We start from the raw sequence: 22,189 nt of genomic DNA on the forward strand, positions 1-22,189 counted from the left end.
GTGAGGGTTGACCTATATATTACTCCTGACACTCTGCTGCACATCACTCTTACACTTGCAGGAGAGATTGTTTGCCTAATCTGCTGGCCACCTTCTCGGGCAGGAGATACAAAGATAAAAAACATGACATTGCAATTACTTGCAGGGTAAATCTCTCAGCATCCTTGAAGAAAGGACATCATCTTTACAGCACAGCCAAAGTCACGGTCACTCCCATGACTTGTGAGTGTTCATGTGTGAGGGCATGCCCATGATCGCATATACAAAAGTTTTCCCATCACACAATTGGCTTTTTATTGTCTGTCTCATGGTCCAAGATGACTCATCCAGAAAGCTAGGAGGCTTGGGAGGTGGCATGATGAAGCCTTTGGGATGGTCTCATCCAGCCAAAAGAGCATCAGTTTGAGATTTGGAGTGGCTCTGTATATTTTCCCTTCCTGGCCATGGTCATCTGCAGGATGATTCAGCTGACTAAATGTAATGTCCTCTGAGGGATTCCAGGGTATTCAAACTATGCATGTGATGCTGTCATGTCTAAGTCCCATAGAAGTCCCATAGAATTCTTTCAGGATAATTTATAATCTATATTAGTTAATATAGCGTATAACTTTTCAGATGGAGTTAGATGCACAGACCTAGTAGATGAAGTAAATGAATGATGTAAATAAAATGAAAAGCAGATGAATGAATTCCAGCATTTTTAAGGAATAGAAGAGTTACTTTCTTCAGAGACAGGAAGATTAGAAGCCTGAGTTAAGAACTGTGGAGCCTTTTGAATATCTTCATAATATTAGTTCATGGAGGGATACAGGGCATACCAATACTGGCAAGAGTCTTATAGACCCAGCTGTTACACCTGTGGGAGGAGAATTGCTTTACCTGTCCCTGCAGAAACCTGCTTTGTCCTCCCAGTGCCTGTGAAGTCTTGGCATGTGGGTTAACTGTCACTGCTTGATCTTACTGGAGTAAGCTCAGGGCACAGGTCTTTAGGATGCTCTAGGCTGGCTGGTTGGAGGTCCAGGTGCTGGTGTTAGCTAGTGAAACCTGAAGCAGGTTGTTAGGAGTGTGTCAACTCTTGTATAGCACCTGGATAAAATGCTTTGTCTGTGACTGGACTGACTGATTAGCTGACCTGTGAGCTGTGCCACATAAGCTCACCATTTGATATTCCTGCTGGTTTCAGGGTGTCTTGCTTGGACATCCCAAAGTTCAGAAACCTGTAGGCTTCTAAGGACTAGGCACTTAATTCCCACTGACTTCATAATGAGAGTCACATAGGTCATGCAAAAAGAATGTGACAAGTAAAATATAAGTGCTATGGTCTATACAGTAAATGGAAGTCTCATCACAGCTGCTCTTCTGCCACTGTGCTGCCTTAGTGACAACAGTAAAAATGTTACGGCCTAACCTAATGCCCAGGTAATGTCCTGTGTCTCTAGAGAGCCTGTCCTCTGGATATTGAGCCTGTACTGAAAGTGCCCTTGTTACCTGTCCCAGCCAGCTTAATATTATCACAAATCACAAACACCCCATTCATTTTGCTGTGTGGAACTTCCCAGTCTGCCTTTGCTTTTGTGTGCTGGTGTAAATGAGGTATAAAAGTAGTTCTGTTCTTCAGGCACACAAGGCGAGGATATTAAAGGCCATGAAACACTGAGAAAATGGAGCAATGAAGACTGAAATTGAAGCACTGACTGAATACGTCTCATTCAAAGGCTTGCATCAGGACTTGAGATCATTTTCAGAAATTATTTTGCTATATTCCTCTAGATTGGTGTTACGTTATACAGGGCAGTGGCACTGCGCTTTTCTTTCTGTCAGGAAAGAAAAAGGTGTAGTTTACTAATGGGTACTGAGGAAGGCAATGCTGATCCCTCTGATATGAGTAAAACCATGGTAGTGCAGCACTCAGGACAGAGCACACCATAGCTCCTGCCCTTAGACAGCATTTATGATGTTCTACATGAACTCAGAAACTCCCAGTGGGACTGAAGGAGCTGAAATCTGGAGCATTTCCTAAGGAAGAAAACATTCACAGTCAAATGAACATAAATCTCAGTCTTGAAATGATTCAGATTATAACCTGTGGAAGCTCGAAGGCTGGGACTGTTATCAAAGGAAAGAACAAGGGATGAGAGATGGGATCTCTGTTGTGATGAGGCAGGCGAGTACTTGCTCTGTCTTGTTAGCAATGACGTTCAGAAACTTTGCTAATAATAGCCTAGCCTTGATATCAGGGAAATCAATCCTCATGGAGTGAGCTATCATGAGATCCGATCTGTGTACAAGATGTTAAGAACAGCAAGCACAGATTGTAGGCACCAAGTAAAATGTAAAATATGTAAAACTGTAGGATTCCTCTTTTCCTTTTGTCTAGTCCATGATAAACATGAGGTCCTGATAAGGCACTATTTCAGTCACATACGCAACGTCTTGTGTCACTCACAGAGGCGCTCTACAGGCACAAAATAACTTTGGTCACAGAACTAATGACTGTCATAACACAATCGTGTTTGTTTAACAAAGATGATACAAAGCATTTTTACTAAACTATCTGGCTCATACCTACGTGTGAGTAATCAGCTGTGGAAATGTCAGAGAGTTTAGAGAAATGTAGCAAGGAAGAAAAAGCTGTTTCAATCACAGAAAACATTTTAAGTCTGAGCCAAAACAAGTGAACAAACAAGCTAACCAAAACCCACAAGTGAGCTATGTTCTGTTGGAGTATGTGTTGAGACAAGAACATGTCTGTACTCTGAATGGGTGATGCTATTTGAGTGGCATCTTCTGAAGAGAGAATCAAACTGTGTGTTACAGAGTAATCAGAACTGGGGGGAATGTGAGTGGGTGAGAACCAGCTTGCTGCCAAGCCTTTCATGGGACATCAGCAAAATGTTAGGGGTCTAATTCCATATCTGTGGGTATGAAAACCCCATTGCCTGATGCTAACACACTGAAACACTAGGATTGCCTTGAATTTGACTTCATAGCTCCCCAGACAGCTACAATTACTTTAAGCTTGACAGAGCTGAGCAGCTCAGCGCTGCACTCATATTAATTGTTCTCACTGTGATCATTAAACCGTCACTGGATGGAATGGAGACAGACTATGGAGAGGTGACACCTTGCAGCCCTCTGCTCAGTACCAGCACTGCTCAGCAATGTCCAGCTTGCTGCTCCTCCTCCTCACTCACCCTCAACCTTCCACCTTATCATCCTGATCCCTATATAACCCTTGTTGTAGTACATACTGCCAAGAGATATGGGCTTAAAATCCTTCCAGTGGATGAGAAGAAGAAATTTTGTCTGAGCTCCAGGGAGCATGCCTGGCTGTTGCCTCCACTACTTGAATGGCTCACAGGGGCAGGGATGGCTGGTTGTGCTGGCCTGGTGTCAGCTGGCAGGGAAGGATCTGAGGATGAGGTATTTTCATTCCTTGTAGAGTCTTTCTTAATTACACACTTGAATTTGAGGAAGATATTACGTCAGATAGCACCTCCACATCTCCTCTTGGCCAGGTGAGCACCCAGCACTTGGACAGGTTACACCTCCAGCCCATGCCCCTGGACTCAGAGGACTCCTCTTCCCAGAAGAAGGGTGGTGCTGTGAGCTGGGAGGGACCTCAGAGCAATGAACTGCTGGACTGGAGGTGCTGCGGAGCAGAGACCCTTTGGAGTTGGACTGTTTGTGGGCAGCCAGACTTACAGGCTGCTTTTATGCTGCTGCTGAGTCACGCATGTATGGTACTGGTGGGGCTGGAGCTGGGCTGGGCTTGTAAGATCAGTGGGGAAAACAGAGGGAGTGACTGGGAGAGCTCCCTTCCTATAAAGCCATGGTTGTGTATTCTGTTTCCTCTCATGAGTATCTACGTATATTGCTACTTATATGTATAACTATAACTGGACTGCAGTTCTGCAGTAAAGTGCATTTGGAAAGATATATATTTTTTAATTTCCTCCCCATAGTGCTTATCTAACTCTTCAACAGAATGGGGAATTCTTAGCACTATGCTTAACAACGGATAATGCCTGTAACTTCAGAAATATTTATTGAAATAAATAAACAAAAATAAGCAAATTTTCCCCGATACCAGACCCCTTCAGAGGCCCCCAGGTAAGTTTACTGATACACTGTGATATCCTTACAGTTTAGCACTATCACTTTTGCATTCTAGTTCCTTTTAGTAAAGGAGATGGAACTAGGAACTGGAACTTCCTTCCAGTGAATCTAAGTGAGGTGTTTTGGTTAGGACTGACTCCTTTTCTCCTTCTCTGGAGATATTTAAGACCTGCCTGGACGCCTACCTGTGTGACATGGTGTAGGGAGCCTGCTTTGGCAGGGGGGTTGGACTCGATGATCTCTAGAGGTCCCTTCCAACCCCTACAATTCTGTGATTCTGTGATTCTGTGACTCACTCCTGATTTGTCCTCTGCCGCCTGTAATACCATGCTTTTTGGTAAAACAGATCCAGTCCTTACAGTTTTTCCAGCTCATGTGTGCCTGTTTCCAGGTTTGACCCTTTTAATATGAGGATAGTCTAGGCCTCAGTTGCTTTTCCTTTCATGCAATCTTATGTTGGTGCTTTTCTTTCTAGTTGGGCAACAGAAGGAGTGGCCCTTCACACCATCAAAAACGCTGCATTCTAAAGAGTACTGAGGTTACTGAGAATGAAACTCCTGTGACCCTGGACAGTAAATACAGGCACTGAGCTTCCTGTTACAAATTCATTTGTTTGCTTGTTTGTTAAATTAAAAATACTTTAATTATTTTTATTATTATTATTGGTCAAGGATGCAGAGCTTATTCAAAAACTGCAAACAATCTTGACCTCAGTCTCCTAGCTCAGATATATCTAGACTAGACTTTTCTCTCTTGTTGTAACTTGCATTACTTGTTTGCCAATTAGTGGAGTTGGTGAAGACATTTGCAATTGTAAGAGCTAATCTAAGAATTCCAAGAAGATTTGTTGCAGCAGTCAGACTCTTGTGGTTTACCTTTGGTTGTGCACTGAAGTAACTCACAAGTATTTGCCCTGTGGAATGAGCACTTGTGGAGTGTTCAGACTTTCACTTACAAGCATGTTAATCAGCTCGAGGTAACTGGCAATCAATTACGTTGGGCCACACATCAAAAGCCAGTGTAATACACTCCTAATTTCAAATTGAATTTAAAAAAAAAAAAAAAGAAAAAAAAAAAAAAAAAAGGTTAGTATAGACTCAACTAAGTGGTTACAGTGCTGAAGAATGGGAGATATATGGAGTGCCTAGCCCAGAAAAATGTGTTTGAGGAGTCCGTGGGCAGAGAGAGAACAGCCCGCTGGACGGCCTCCCGGAGAGAAAGTGGGAAGCTGGCTGCTCTCTGGAAACCCGAGAAAAGGAATACGATGCAAGCCTTCCCACAGTGGATAACAAATGCTGACAGTAACAGTGGTTTGAAGAAGCAGACTAAAAAGTGGTACAATCCTTTTGTAGAAAGAAATTCTATCACAGAACAAGGTGTAATCCTTTCATACTGCCATCCTTTCTCAGCCCTAACAGTTTGTTTCATTTTGTGGGCAAAACTATAGAATCTATGTCTTAATTTAAAGTGGGCAGCAGAAAAAAAATAATCTTCCTAATGTAAGAGTGGTGAACTGCAGAACTGGCCACTGAGTTACTCACTGGAGGTAGTTGTGATGATCAGCATATTTTGGGATTGTATGGCTTGATTATTGTATGATGTCTACTTCGCTGACATCAAGCACATATTTCAGAGTAAAACTAACAGCCAAACATAGCTGGTACTGAAATAAAATGGATCATAATGTACAGACTGCTCAAATAAATGTTTATATTACAACAAATAGAGCATCCTCAGCCATTTATTTTCATTCTATGGAGAACAATTAGAGGATAAGATGTTAAGAAGGATATATGAGGCAATAAATGATTTTCACGGGTGCTTAAACACCAAAGAGTAGTGAAAATATTTGATAACTACTGACATCGTTTATGGAATCAAACAGACTCTTCTTCCACTGTAGGCTCACACATTATATCACAAGTCACAGGATGATTTACAAGATAAAAAAGAGAGGAAGAAAAGTGTTTTTCTTACTTGATGATGTTTTGGAAATCCCATACTAAATTCAGCTCAAAGGTAAAACTCATTTGTGAGCTTCAAGGATATAAATTCTGGGAGAGAAATTGGGCTGCGCAGGAGGTAAAGTGTGCAGTGGGAATTCTGAGGAATGAGAAAGTCTCGTGGGTCTGGGGGGTGATGGGAGAGTATGAAAATCAGTGGAAGTAAATTTGGATCATTTCCTCTCTTCCACACTACTGCCCTAGGCAACAGCAATGGGCTGGTAGCTCTAACCCAACAGCAGCTTATGGCCAAAGGAGTTCTGTTGTCTTGGGGAAAGCAAGAAACACCAAAAGCTGGAAGAAACAGAAGTGGCCATCCTCTCTGCTCACAGTCTACTGAGGCAGGGAGACAAAGATAGCACCCAGAGTGATTTAGGGGAGCAGAAACACCAGGCAAATAGTTGCACTAGGCTGCTGCATCCTCTACCATGTCTACATCCTGATCTTGCCCTGTATCCTCGCTTTCTCAGAAATAATTACAAGACAGAGTAAAAATCAATTAGCTGATCAAGGGAGTGACCTGTGTGGAAATTCAGTGATGTATCTGAACTGAGACTATGTCAATAAAGGCTTCAGTCACAGTACAAGTTGAGCCAAGAGTGAGATACATTTTCCCATAACTTCATGCATAGCCAATTCCTTAAAATTGAAGAGCCATGTTCAGCCCACTTTAGGGCGTAGTCTTTTCCACCCTGACTACATATTTCTATGGTAACTACTCTTACCAGACGTGTCTATTTATACATACATGTATGTAAATAACTAGTAGATAAGGTACAAGTAAGCAGTACTAAAAGTGCGTCAGTTCCTCCGCTGTGTTGCACGTCTCCTGTTGTGCATTGCCAGCGCACAGTTCTGCCATTAGCAGAGACTCAGAACTAAGGGATTTTTTTTCGACTAGAGAACTTTGTTGTGGTTTACCGGCAGCAGCACGTTGCTGCACCAAATTAGCAGGGAAGGTCCCTCCCTCCATTGAGATGCCAACAGGGAAAACTGGAGCTTCTCCAGTGCCTAATGCACAAACCAGGCAGCAGTTGCTGTTCTGGACAGAGAAAGCGTGTCAGTCAACGTGGTTGCCCTGTGCAATGCAATAAGGAAGAAACACTTCCTAATCTGTCAGCTTTTGGAGCTAGCATGTCAAATAATGCATTTTTGGGGGTCTATAAAAATAATTTAAGAGCAATCAGGGAAAAAATAAAAAAGAAAATTTCTTCCTCTGTTTCCTTATTTCGTGGTCTCATGAATCCCCCTTCTTGCTGGACGAGGTGGGAGCTGAGTGGTAGAGCCAAAGCATGTTTAACTGTGTGGAATTCTTTTTTCATTTCTTGGATAATTTTTTTTAACTTTCTTTGCTTTTCTTGCTTCACATTTTCCAAAGCATAATGGTCTGAGAAGTAACAGGCTCTGTCATGTCTTTAAGATGCTAGAAACTTTCCGCTTGCCTCTGAACTGTATATGTTAAGGAATGGGCCTGAGAGAACAAGATCCAAAAAGTGCAGGCTTGTATAAAACCCAGGTTATGCAGAATTTAGCACTGATGTAGGTGTCTGCACTCTACCGTGAGTGTAGTCGCACCCACCTCATCTATTCACCTTTTGGAGAAACTGGAGACAATTTAAGATACAGTAGAAAACTTCTCTGACTTCCTTAATTTCTACTGCAGCTTTTGTCCTGTGGTTGCTCCCTCTTGGCAGGACTCAGTGCACAGGTAGCTGCTTTCTGCTGGAGGCCATGTATAATTCACAATGTGGGTGCTCCTCTGTCTTCCTTTAGGGGCAGCCTACGATACGTGCTCCTAGATGGCACTGCTTTGCTGAACTCAGGAAAAAGGCATGATAGGTTTGGCCACATTAATAAAAACATCCAGCCAATCCAGCCAGACAGATAAAAAGCAGAAGATCTAGGGGGAAAGATTTGCTTTCAGCTCCTGCTCTTTTTTGTGCAATAATTCTCAAGAGCTAAGCTTAAATGCCATTAGAAAGGGAGTGCCCCCTTTTCAGCCTTACAATTATGCAGCAAAATCAGTCTTCCACCTTCTTGGCCTCTCCTAGCCTCATGTCTTGTGCTTTAAGTGGAGACCAGCTGTAGCAGGTGCCCTGCCTTCACCATGTCCACATGAGGATGGTGTTCCTGGAGCTGGGACACAGTGGAGTGAATCAGAATCCCCACTGGATGGACACCAAAACCCATCACACATACCACTTCCATGGGACCATCAAACAGGAGGTGGATGCCTGCCTCTTGGTATGTGGGAGCAAGTCTGCAGCAACAAAGGATGAGCTTTTGGAGGAAGCAGCCATCCACTGTCAGGGAACACCCAGGTCATGGCTTCCCATCACCTTCAGCTGGCTCAACTTAGCCAAGATGACGCTGCCTTTCAGTGCGTGCAGTAGCAAAGGATAGAGATTTAAAGCAAATCTTCAGTGCCTACAGCCTCTCAGGTGTCTAAACAAGTTAGGAGAAGTTTCTTTTGGCTCGCTGTTCTCCTCTTAGGCATCTAGATTCTGCATAAGTTGCACTTTAGGTGCTTTGTTGTTTTCTTTGGATTTTGCCCTCAGCTGTGAGCAGGAACACAGGTTTTCTCTGGCACGTGTTGTAATAGGACAATGTCACCCACTGACTGAATCCCAGAAATCCACTCCCTGTTGCCTCTTCTTCCTCCCAGTTCTTAAAACTTGTGACAGTGACTAGAAAACTCTACCTATTATTCTGCTACTGCAACAAGTCTGTGAACTCAACTTCCCGGACCTTTGATCCAGTTTAAATCCACAGCTGCCAAAATAATTCTCTCACTAGTAAAAACTTCACTTTCTGCTCAGCTGCTGCACCCTTCCAAAATAGATGCATCTATGATACTTGTTCTTCAATCTGGACTGTTTGTTGTCTTTAATAGTAAGCCTAATTAAAGTGCCACTCTTCTCTCTGAGGTGGCACCATTCACCCCAGATTGCTGCAGAAGTAGGGAGCAGTGCAGTTAGAGACCTGGAGATATCTCCATGCTTCAGGTTTTGGGTATGACATGGCACAGGCTGCTAAACTTGGGTTTGTATGGCAGTACTCCACGGTGGTTTAACGATGCCTCCTTCCCCCACTTCTGTGAATTTCTACAAGTTTAATTTTACCCTAATTAATTTTTGCTCCTCTTTGATTTTGTGTCTGACTTTTTCCATCATGTCTTAAAGAACAGATGAATTGTCTGTGAAACTGAGGTTGTTCAGCCATTACCCTCTGTAGCTGTTTGTCTTTCCTCTTCCCCAGGGAAGCAAACCCATTGAAGCAAGTTTTTAAAGACATTTGCAAGTGAAACTGCAAAGTATTTGGCCTTGTTTTTTAATTTATATATTCTGGCCCAGAGTGTAGGCCAATTAAATCCCTGTTTTCATGGAAATTTTACATGCAGTCCTTGTATAGATGCATGTACAGTATAAGCCACTGATTGTTTTAGATATAAGTACTATACCGTAATAATCACTTATCATCGCTAGTCAAAAATAATTTTAAACAGACTCAGGCTTTGTTTGCTGGGAGAAGCATTACTTAGCAGGAGAAGAGTGCATGGACAGCTCTGCCACTGGGGAAATGGCAAAATGAGGCATTTAATTCAAGCAGAAGTTATTTTTATTGTTGTTGCTGTTACTGCACAAGTCCTGTAATTTATGAAATAAATTGGAAAAAAATACAAGATCAAGGAGATTTTCAGTGGTTTTAAAATGAAGACAATTATTATGGTAGAATGGTATCATCTGCCATTGACACATAGCTGTGGTAAAGTGATACAGTGGTGGCTCACCCCTGTAAACTATCTTTGGCGTGGGAACCTTCAGCAGGGGTGCTAAGGAGTTAGAGAACTGTGAAAGAAACGCCTGCAGAAATGGGTAGAGCTGTCACAGAAGGGTAAAGAAAGCACTGAGAGCCTCTGCTTGCAGCCTTCCCACCTCTCAGGGCACTATGTGCTTACTAAAACTCCTCATGCTCAGCATATTTCTCTGGAGATCAGCCTCCAAAATTTGGTAGAGCCACATTATTTGAGTGGCTTTGAGTGGCTGCTTTGCAGTTTATATTGCCCTTGTGCCTGGCTGTTAAATACAGTAATTGCTTGCTATGATTTCTGTTTGTTCCTTGTGTTCATAATGACATGTTTTTACCGATAGCTACAGATTTATATATAGTCTAGATGACTTAATTAAGAAAAGTAACTTCCTCTGCTCCAAATATCTCAGTACTGAAGGATTTATTCATGGAAGTAGAAAAAATAAAAGCACGTTAGCAAGCAGTTTGCCATACCCGGGAGGTTTTTTTATCCTGAGCAAAAACCAGAGATGTGAAATCATGGACATGGATGATTCCGCCATCATTAGGAGGAAACTGGCCTCTTTCAGCAGTGAGCAGGAGGGGACAAATTTTATTCAACCAAAGGAAGATAGTAGATAAATTACATCTCACTGAATTTGATCAGGTGAGCAGCGTGTTATGTCTTGCAAAAAGCTGTGTAATATCTTTAATAACCACAAGAACTAAGTCTTTCCTTGGAGATTTAGCATAGAGCCTTGCTGCCTGCAGTGTGGCTCTGCCCTGGGACGCAGACTGTGACCAGGAATAGCACTGGGCAGTTTGCTGTGTGCAATGCCAGGGAAAAAAATTGTATTTAAATGTGATGTTTTCCAAAAGTAGCTAAAACGAGGAGGTTATAAATTATTAACCTGTAGGGCTGGAGGTTTAGGAGACTGCCACTTGTGTGTCCTGGAATAGTTTCTGCTACCTTTTTGGTACAGAGCAGAACGTTTCATTTTGTTATTGCTTCTCAGCTGAATTTCTAGCAGCTGCATTTTATCTAATCCTTGCAGCACTTTTTTTCTACCAAAACAAAGAAAAAAAGAAAAAAAAAAGTAAGAAAAAAAAAGGGGGGGAGAGAAAAGTGTAACCTATTTTTGCATCATTATTTATTTTTGTTGTTGCAGTGTTTCCCATATTTTCAGTATTTCCATGTTGAATCCATTAGTTCTCATCTTGACATATCCTATCACTCCTTTCCAGGACCCTGTCCCATCTGAGAAAAGGAAGGGAGGAGAAAGTGGCAATCTGTGATTAGAAACAGCCTAGACCAAGAAGCAGAGGCTACTTAATATTATTATTAATGCTTCTTTTTTCCCCTCTGAAGTCCATTATGTTCATTGTGTTCAAAAAAGGAAAATACTTCTGATGCTGTCATGCCTAAGATATATATATTATGGTTTAAATAAGTAAGTTCTGAGTTCAACAGCTGGGTTTCTGTGATGGCAGAAAACACAACAGAAGCATTTACTAATGATGAAGAAAACCAGGATGAAATTATGAGAACCGCTCAACCTGTATGCGTCAGTTGGAACCCTGTTTATGACAGGAGCAACTCAAGGATGAGAAACTACTGAGGAGGGTGGCTACAGCTTTGCCCTCCAAATGTGCATGTGGATTATATGTGTCCTTTTGAATGGAAGGAAAGCATGTGTGCAAGCTTTCTAATAAATGGTGTATGATTTACTTCTATATGCATAATTTGTATTAAAACAGATTAAAATAATAGATAACATCAATATTTTGTGCTGTGCTGCTGAAATTGTGTGCATGACATCTCCAGGGGTGCAAAAATTAAGCACTGTTTTGCACCAAATAAGGAATGAAGTAATGTAATCACTGGCATAGTCTTTCTGTTCTGCAATTTAGTACTCCTTTTTATTTACTTTACTTTTGCACTCAGTGTTGTTATTGCCTACTTTAAAATTCACAACAAACCAAACGGCTGATAGCTCAAGTTATATTCCAAAGTATTAGAGGAGGAAGTACCATATACAGGAAATGCGTGCATAAAGCATATTTGAAGAAATGCAGATCGAGATCCAATTATTTGTACACACGGGTACATCTGTCTTTATCAGCACACTCTGTTTGGGCTGTCTTCCCACAAACAGCTTAGGTGTGAGTCGCACAGAAGCGGTATATCATTCCCTTCCTCTGTTTATTTTTGGCAACTACAAATACCGTAGAGGATATTTGTTTTTGCAACACCGTAATGATGAAATAGATTTGCTGGCTGCAGCCACAAGAATTCTAAGCAGGTTTCATTTGTTTAATCTCTGCCATTTTGTTGTAAAAATTCCTAACTGCCTTGGACAAGTAGTTAGGAAAAATCTGGATGTTTGGGTTTATGGTTACCAGAATTTTTTATAGCACCTGAAAAAATTGTGGGGGATGGCATGGGTGCTTGCAGCTACAGATTGCCAGGGGTGAAAAGTTACTAGTGCCATGGGCTTTGTGGCATGAACCCATTTCCCCATCAGACTCATGGCAGTGTGCCCTTAGAACTGGTAGGATAGGCTGGCTTCACCTCCTGGGACATATTTCTCATGTGAGTCATCTTCAAAAGAAAAAGGCATTCTTCTGGAGACATTCACAGTCAGGCTAGACGGGGCTCTGAGCACCTGACCTAGCTGTAAGTGTCTCTGTTCATTGCAGGGGAGGTGGACTAGATGGCCTTTTAGGGTCCCTTCCAACTCAAACAGTTCCATCTTTCTATGAAAGTGCCTATGTTAGCTAAAGTAGCTAAATGTTAGGGAAACAAATCACTGATTTTTATTTTTCAGCACTGAAGATCGTAGAACCACAGAATCATAGAATGGCCTGGGTTGAAAAGGACCTCAAAGATCATCTAGTTTCAAACCCCATGCCACATCCCCACTTTGGAGTTCAAATGGATGGTGCCCTCCATCTCCCTGTATATAATATCAGGATTTTTCATTATTATTTCGTATTTATTTTTTATATCACTTTTCTTAATGGAAATATTCACCTTTGATGTGGCAAAGACAGAGAAAATCTAAGCACAGATCACCACTGATAGCCATTATTTCCTCTACCAGACCTAACTTCACCTCCACCCTACCTAACTTCAGGCACTTAATGACAGTGCTTTGGAGCTGTCTGTACCAAAAAGGAATATCCTTCTGCAGCAGTGAGACTCTTCCAGAAACTCTTCGAGTGGACGGGGCTGGAAGCAGATTGGAGTCAAGAGGCAGCAGGTGGGATCTGAGGCACCTCTGGAAGATCCACTTTATCCCTGCCCTGAGCCAAGCAGCCTCATACTACAAGAAACCTGCAAATCAACCCAAGGCTGAAGATACGAAGAAGTACAAGAAAAGAACAGCATGCTGCTCCATCTGCTTTGCTTGCAGTGCTACCTCACATTTTTTTCCCTCGTTGCTTGGAGTCTAGCAAGCCCAAGAGCTACAAGATACTGCTTAGACTCAGACGAGCTGTTTTGATCTGTCGCCTTCTGCTTGTCTGCAGCTGAAACGCTGCGTTTCTTCTGATCAACATGCAGTAATTTGGTCATCCAGATCTTGCTTGTACAAACTATTTGCTGGCATTGTCCACCAAATTTTCCTCCAAAGACACAAAACCAAGAGAAGTGTAGCAGAAAAAATAGGGTTTTTCTGCTTTTTATTCTTTTTTTCTTCTCAATTTCCTGTGCTTTTAACCTCTGCCTCAATACTGTGCGTGCTACTACTTACAGTTTACATATGACCCTCTTGTACATGTGTATCCACAGATTTTCAACATGCTGAAAATGCAATTTTTCTTTTTTAGTAGCATTTTAGAGCATTTTCATTACTGTCCAGTTTCATTACTATGTTTATTAACTCTGACCTGAAGGACACTTCTTGGGATTCCATTTCTGAAGGACATCTGCTATGTAAAGTGTTAAACTTTGCGTTTTCCTTCTGCTTCTTTCATTTAAAACTCCTTTAGAGTATATTAGACACTGTTAACAAAACAGATTCCTCTTATATTTCTAAATAAATCATGAAATTGCAGAACAATAGAATCTCAGAATTGCTTGAGTCGGAAAGGACCATTAAAGGCCAACTAGTCCAACTACCCTGCAGTGAACAGGGGCATCTACAGTTTGGTCACACTGCTCAGAGCCATGTTCTGCCTGACCTTGAATGTCTCCAGGAATGGGGCTTCAACTGCCTTTCTGAACAACCTGGGCCAGTGCTTTACCACAAATGAAATCAACACATCAACACTGTAATATTTTGTGACAAATTGTTTTTGCTTCAGATTGGTGACCTAGAACTATCCTACACGTGCTCTAATCCTGAGGCTACTACCTATCCCGAGATGGCGGTATCAACTTATTTTTCAGATAGACAGTTTCAAAGATATTTGACTTTATCCCACAGGGGAGCTGGAAAATATTCTGAAACTGAAAATATTCTGTGAAGAGGAAATTCTTCTCTTCCTCCAAATTTATATCCATAAAGTAAGAGCCAATGGAAGTTGAGGACTATGTACATCAGATTAACAATGGAGAAGACTTTCAAGAACTTTTCTAAATAACATCTACAAATGAAAGGGAATGATTTTATTATTTAATAACGATCAATAGTATAGGATCTTAAACAAGAAGAGGGACTCTAGTACATGAAGTTCTATGCAGAGAGATAACAAAAGATGGTTCCTGTTTATAGGGCCTATGATGTACATGGCATTAAAGATACAGCAGACAGCCACAGGCAAGGCAGAGTAAAACTGAAACAGTAGCATTCAGCTTTTGATATGCAGCAGATTTAAATGGTGGAAGGGATGGTTTTCCTTGTCAACTCTGGGTTATTGTATAATGAAAACTTTATATTTCCCTCAGGTTATGTGTACACATACATTTGGTTGTAGCTGGCTAGTATTTGGCGTAGGCCAATTTTAATGTTTATATTTTGGGAAGTAGGATTTTCAGATGAGTCTTCAGAAAACTTTCTCAGAAGTAAGAGGTTATTTTTTTGTGTGTGGAGGGTGGGGAGGGAAACAAAGCAACAACTGGCCTTTTGAATTTGACATTTCAATAACTTAGGGATTGTTATTTTTTTTTATAATGTTAACCTTGATCAGCAGATAATTACATGAGCCTGTGATCTCTGAGTGACAGGGTTGAAAGATCAGATTGACATCAGCAAAGAATCCCACCTTCTAATTGTGTAAACACATGCTTAGCCTTACATCCTTCAATGCATAAGTCATGTGGATACGTATCTTCTGTGTCTGTGACTCAAGATTATTTTCTTCAGACAATGAAGAGTAGTTACCCAGCAGACTTCTTATGGTGCTCCATTATAATAATCTATTGCCATTTTACTAGTGTTTATTTTCAGTGTATAGTTTGCTGGCACTGAATCCATTTCAAACATGATTTTAAACATGAGTATAGATTATATGTATTCTAACAACTTAATCTCCACAATAAATAGATACAAATTTTAAAAGTCATCACTCTGTAATTTTCAGCTAGTGCATAAAGTAATTACACAGTCTGTGGTGATAACGCATTGAAGGTTTGTTGTTTTTTTATGATACCGCAAGCTGGCGAGACACCTAGATCAGGCGTGTTAATGCTAATTGGCATATAAAGCGTAAATCTGAGGGAGCCTGGATTCCTGCCTTTTTGCCAGTTTTTTGTTGATTGGAAACGGAATTCTTTTTATCCTAGCATTTGCTATTCAAAAATGCCAGGCAATTCACTGCTGTCTTTCTTCAGTGCGTTTTAATCCGTCAGCTCTGTTATTCCTTTAATGCCTTGTTGTTTGTTTTTAATCCAGTAGACTAAATCAGTTTTCCTTTTAAATGTCTTTCAAAATCAATCATACAGGACCTCCAAATGTAAAAACAACAACAACAAAGAAACAACAATTGGCTCTGATGAAATAGCTACAACACTGATGAGGTTTTTATTTGCTTTTTGTTTGTAGACATGTATAAGCTAGTTATAACAGCAGTTATATACTTAATTTGAAATATGATAGTTTATCAACTGTCAGGTGAATGTACTTCGTTACTGCCCTTGGAAGTTTTGAATAGAACATTTCAAGATTTCTGGAAATTCTTCTTCCTTCAAGAATGTGAATCCTACCCTGAGATCTGACCCTTAAAATATCCCTTGGTCTCAATTTATTCACTCTGTATTCTTTGCTACTCTCATTTTTATTCTACAAGTAAAGATTATTAATTTTAAACCACATGAAAGCCTGCTCTGGGCCAACCACGGCATAGATCTTCTTGAAATGAACTTATCACAGAAGGAAAATGTTGGAAGGCTATTTTTGAAGCCAGGCTATCTGATAACTTGGCCCTGATCCTCAAAAAAATTCTCAGTTATAACAGAAGGACAATGTGATCCCACTCCCACTTAAATGTCAGTGAATGTGCAAAGGCAAGTAGATGCAGGTGATCACAGAAGACAAAATGGCACAAACACTTCCATAAATTGGAACATATAAATCAGAAATTATGCAATGTACTTATTCACTATGTCTATCCTACTTTTTTCCTGTAGAACATTATATGGTCTTGGTTGGGTTTCTGTGACCTCTTGGGATCTGCTCTCAGTAGTGATCTGTGTCATTCAGTATTTAGTCAGCTGCAGCATAGCTCAACATACTCCTTTTTGGTCCATAACCTTATATGTAAGACAAAGACTTTGACTTTAACTATATAATCTTGTGTTTACAGATAAACCTGGATTTCATTCAAGAGAGGACTTAGTTGTGTCTCAGCTCAGTGTAGGAAAACTATGTTGTAATGAATGTAAATGGAATTTCTTTAATGTTTCATTCAGGTCAGTCTTTGCAAGAAAAGAATTTTCCTCACAGCTGATTTTTTTATTTCATTCCTCCAGAAAAAGGAAGAATGTTTAGTACAAGTAGGCAGATGTATTTATTCAAAGATTAATTTTGGCATCTGCTTCTTTAAGTAAAGATTTTAACAAGATCATATATCTCCTAATACATTATTTACACAACTGATAGAGGGATATCTGTCATAGTCTTGGATATCAATGCATGTAATCCGTGTGATTTCTGTGCACCAATGAGTTGGTGCTTTCCCAAACAGATATTTTCATCCATGCTCCATTCATACCAAACTTCGTATTTCCATATTTCTCTGATCATGCTCTCACTCTGATAGATTACATTTCTTCCCATTATGTTTCACTTTGACTAAAGGGATTGTTATTTCCAGTGATATTTCTCCTAACAGATATTCTGGGGGTCTGGTTACACAGCTGAGGTGTGGTGACTGCAGTCAGAACTGCAACAGATTCTGCTGCACATGGCCCTGGGTCACGGTGGTTGCTCCTATTTTTGCAGTGACATCATGGGTACCTTGTTGACAGTGGCAATTAAGCTACTGACTTCTATATAGAACATCTTATTACTGTTGTGAGTACAGACTATTTTATAAGGAGTACGGGGAGCAGAATGAAATGTTGCTTCTGAAAACATGAGAAATTTTGAAAACTTTATCGCCTTTGGTATTTTAAGGCAGGACTAACATCTATTTAGAGTGTTGTTGTTTTTTTTTCTTTTTTATTTTACTAAAGTTTTAATTTTAATACTTAAATTGTATTCTGGATGCCTTTCTAAATTTAGTTTTCTTATTATGAATGTACAAGACTATATATAGTATATCAGATCTGTGTATCAGGTAATAATTGTACAAGCTCTACCAGGAATCTATGGCCTATGAAGCCTGAAGCAGTGACAGGAGAGCTGTCATCTAGACTAGTTGTTGCTGTAATCGCATGTCCCAGGAATCACACTGACTATTCAAGCAGACGATGAGATTTCACCATCATTTCTTCTTCTCTCTTTTGTGTGTGCGTGTGTGTGACATCTAGTAATTCACTACCTTATTATGAGGAGGAAAGGACTGCATTCAATACTGTCTGGATATAAAAGCATAGTTTTCGTCCACTTACACAGGTAAAATATACAATGTAGCGCTTAAGGCATTCCAATTTAATTGGATGTCACCTTGAACATAGCATGACAACTGTCATAGTGTCAAGATCTGTAAACCACTTAAATACCACTGTGCATCCTCATGAAATAAACCCCATTTTATTATTCTTACTCAATGTGCAGTCCCTCCAAGATCAGTCCCACTGATTAAGTATTTCTGAGGACTGATGCTTCTGAAATGGATCTAAATCAGATAGAAAGTGCAGAATCTGGGCCTGTGTCTACTTCCTTAACTTGTGCTCAGAGGATCTGCAGGATTTCTTCTATACATTTCTTTGGTATATGAGGTCTAGAGAAAATGGTAGGCAACTCTGAATTTTTACTGAATTTATGGTGTGTAGTCACAGAAAACAGCTCACCATGGTCTAGCAAACCAGACTAAAAATTAAGCATTGTGAATTAATCAGTTCCAAGAATTTTCCATACTTATTAGTGGAAAAATTTTGTGTTAGTGGTTCAGTTATCCGAAAGTATGGAAGCCTCTTAAGCAGCGAAAATCCCATAGCCTTGCAATGTAATCTGGCAGCACTGAGAAGATGGAGATGGAGGGCAGGCACAGAGCAAATGTGGATAAACATGAGAAGACAAACAGTGAATAAGGTCTCTTTAGGGCTAATCTTCCTGAAGGCCCCCCAGAGTCTGAAGTCTCTGACCATTATAGGTAATATCTGAAACAAGTTCTGTCATATTGTTGCGTTACTTTACCTCATACATTATTTTCCTTTTGCTTGGCTATAATGCTTATTCTACCTGGAAAGGAAGAAGAGGAAACAGTCCACCTGACACCAGATGGGATATATTTCCAGCTGGAACGTCGAGTAAATCAACACCACACATCAGAAGCAGTTTCTGGCTTAAAGTACTCAGTGTTTTGTTTTGTGTGTGCAGAGTCCTGTTACAGGACTACGTGTGTTGTGTTCCTCTGCTACTAACTGAAAAGGAAAAGCAGTGTTTTTTGTAACCATGACATACCCTGTTATCTTCCCCAAGTGATGAGCTCATCCAGATTACTCCAAGGGGATACTTATATTTTATCAGTGGCGCCTTGTTGCACAATTTCCAGTTTCTTTCTTGAAGATACAATAAAAGATTTATGTCTGAAGGACTATGATGTGGTTTCCATCTAAGAGCAAAACAATTCCTTCTAAAAAAATACCATATCCCCAAGTGATTTCATAATTGCAAACAGTGTTGATGAGCTCTGTGGCTTAAATGAGTTTATAACATATTTGCTGTGTTTTCTAGTGAATATTTTTTATGTACTTAGTAGGGAAAATAATTAAAATCCCCCTGACATTTCAAATTGACACAAAATAAATGTGATCCATTAGCTGATGTCTACTGTAATAAGTCATTTTCCTCATTTTATTCCAAATTTGTTCCAAATATTTTTCTTTCTCTCTCCTTTTCTCTCTTGTATGTGTGTGTCGAATAGTTGCAGGTCTGAAAGTCAACTATGTTTCTCATTATCAGACATCAGAAAGGCTTTTTTTCCCTTTGTATTTTCATGCCACTGAAGGATAAGCAAGCCTCTGAATACTGCATGTTTCTGATGTATGGGCAAAATTCACATCTTCTGTTCTCAGCGCAGAATGCTTATCTGCACTGCAGATCTCAATTGCATATTCTGTTCTCATCCCTTGTGCTGAGCTCCGGTTGTTATCACCACAAAATCCACATGCAGAATATTCATGATTCCTGCAGTAAGGACAGGAGAATTGGCCTGTATCAGTAACATCCAAATACAAAGGGGTATTTTATAATATGACTTAGATGCAAAGAAATTCTGAATCCAGGCTGCTGTCAGAGAAGAAAACATGAGATATCAATTTAACACTAGGGGGATGATTCTAGGCAGCACTGTATATATACTTGGTTACAATTATTTTCTCTGACTGAGTTATGGTGGTGGTCTTAGTCCTCTGGTTGTTCTGTTCCTTGTTGCACAGCTAGGCTTTGATGTTAAAAATATGTTGTATTTCAGAGAGCCTGTGGTACTGTCTGTTGCTGTTACTTAAAGATTTTCACAGTGCTCCTTGGAAATAATCTACAGTGAATCAGTCCCAATTTAAGTTATCTAATTCCCTTATTCTTGCTGCTACACATAGCAGAACAGAATGTCTCTCTCCCTCTCTCTCTCTCAAACAACTATCTCAGATCAAATCTGTGTTCCACTTTACTTGGGATATCATCTAAGACTGGATATTCTAAGGATGAATTAAGGCAAAGCCTTTCGCTTATCTATTTATGAGTCAGTCAGTTTTCTCAGTATTGTCATGAAGCAGAGATTTCTGCAGTCTAATAAGAATGGACATTTTAGCTGCAAAGGTTACAACTTGATGTTAATATTCTCATGACAGGGTTTTAACTTCTGTATCCCTGTGTCACAAACAGGAGACAGCAGCCATTCTGGATCTGGATCAGGGTCTAAATTTTGAAGAAGTTTCTTTACATTTTGTGTTTTTCATCAAGGATTTTCCATGCCCCTCTGTACTATCTCTTTGTTTAATTTATGCCTTCACAAAGACCTAACTAGCTAAAATACCACCACTGCTGTAATGGATAAAAATTGAGGGAAGGCATTAACTTCCCAGCTAGAGTAATGTAGCAAGTAACACATGGACCTACTGTCCCTTTAGCATTCAGCAGCTGCAAAGTGATTCATGCTGAGAAATTACGGCACTGTCCTGTGAAATCAGGCTTGCCCTTGCTTTTGGGCATATCACTTTCAGGTGAGATGGCCCCATTGGCTGTGGAATGTGTTCATATGGCAACATCTCTCTGGTATGGCAGATCTTGAAAGTGCTCTGTAGTGTCCCTGAGGATGAAGAAAAACTATGGTCTGAAATAGAGAAGGAAAAGAATAGTGACTCAGACTATAAGCTTCAGAAAAACATCAAAGCTTTTCAGCTTCTTATTATAATTCCCAGAATACTGCATGCTTGTGCATTCAGATTCCTCATTCATGTAACCAGGATTGCAATGGGAATGGAAACAGCAAAACATGACCCCACGGAAACAAAGGCGTTTGTATTATTCTGTGTGGCCCTCAGAAGCTGCAGTTTGGATATAATTACGACTCAAATGAAAGGACATTAACAAAGCAAATGAAATATTTTGTCTCTGATCCGTTCCAAAGAAAGCTTTTATGGCAGTAACATTCATAGATAGTTTTGGCCATTGTCTTTCAGAACGACTTATCTAAAACACAGGTTCTTTAGCATCATCCATCTTTACTAAAAAAATTATACAGGTCTATTGCATTGACAATCTATCAAAATCAGGTGGAAGAAAAATGAATTCACATAGGGTTTAAGGATAAACCTTTGGTACAAGGAGGAATAGGATGATGTTATGTTATGGGAAGACACATCTCTTTGCTCTTCCAAGAGTTTTCGAAGAGCTTATGGCAGAGGAATTCACAGCCAAGCTTTCTAAAGTAACCACCACCTCTAGTATTTAAGATGACTCTGTACTTCATTCCACCTAATCTTAGCTACTTAATTGAACTACTTAATCTAGGAATTTAATAGCATTTGTATCTTATCCTAATCAATGAAGGGATGCAGGTATCTAAAGAAAGAGATTAAGAGCTGAGAAGTGACCTCATAACCAAGAACCTGATGCTAGGTTAGATGGCCTTAAAGGTATCTTCTATTGAGATATCTTTTAGGGTTTAGGGTTACTATGGCATTAGGTTAAATGCAGAGCAGCACCTCCCAGTTTGAGATTCCCCTCTGTGCTACTGAGTACCTACAGTTGATGTAGGTAAGTAACTTGAAGTTATTTAATGCACTTTGATGATAAGGTGATGAATAGATGGGCAGCACAAGAAAGATATTCTAGGCTCACAGCACTTAGCTTCTTACTCTAGCACACAGCCATGTAATATGTTATCTTTCATAAATGGGATAGGAATGAGTGCTAGCTGGCCAGAATCTGCTCTATTTTCAGCTTCAGTTTTGGCTTCTGAAACACTGAATTTTGAAGTGACCTCGCTAAGTCTGCACTGAGATTCACAACCAGGCAGTGTGAAGCAAGAGCTCTCTCTCCTTGGCCCTTTGCAGGCACACCTGTGCCCATTCTCCCTCCTCAAGCAGCCAACTGCCTCTCATTACTGCTGAGAGCAGACAGTGGGAAGTATCACATAGGTGGGTAGTGGGAAGTTTAACTGAGTTTTATCTATACAGTGTTTTGACATCCTGTGAAAAAGGCTCTTGACTGCAAGTTTTTACTAAA

Source organism: Coturnix japonica, chromosome 2, assembly GCF_054131305.1.
Source record: "Coturnix japonica strain WE chromosome 2, WE-NBRP24, whole genome shotgun sequence".
In the NCBI taxonomy this organism is placed as follows: Eukaryota; Metazoa; Chordata; class Aves; order Galliformes; family Phasianidae; genus Coturnix; species Coturnix japonica.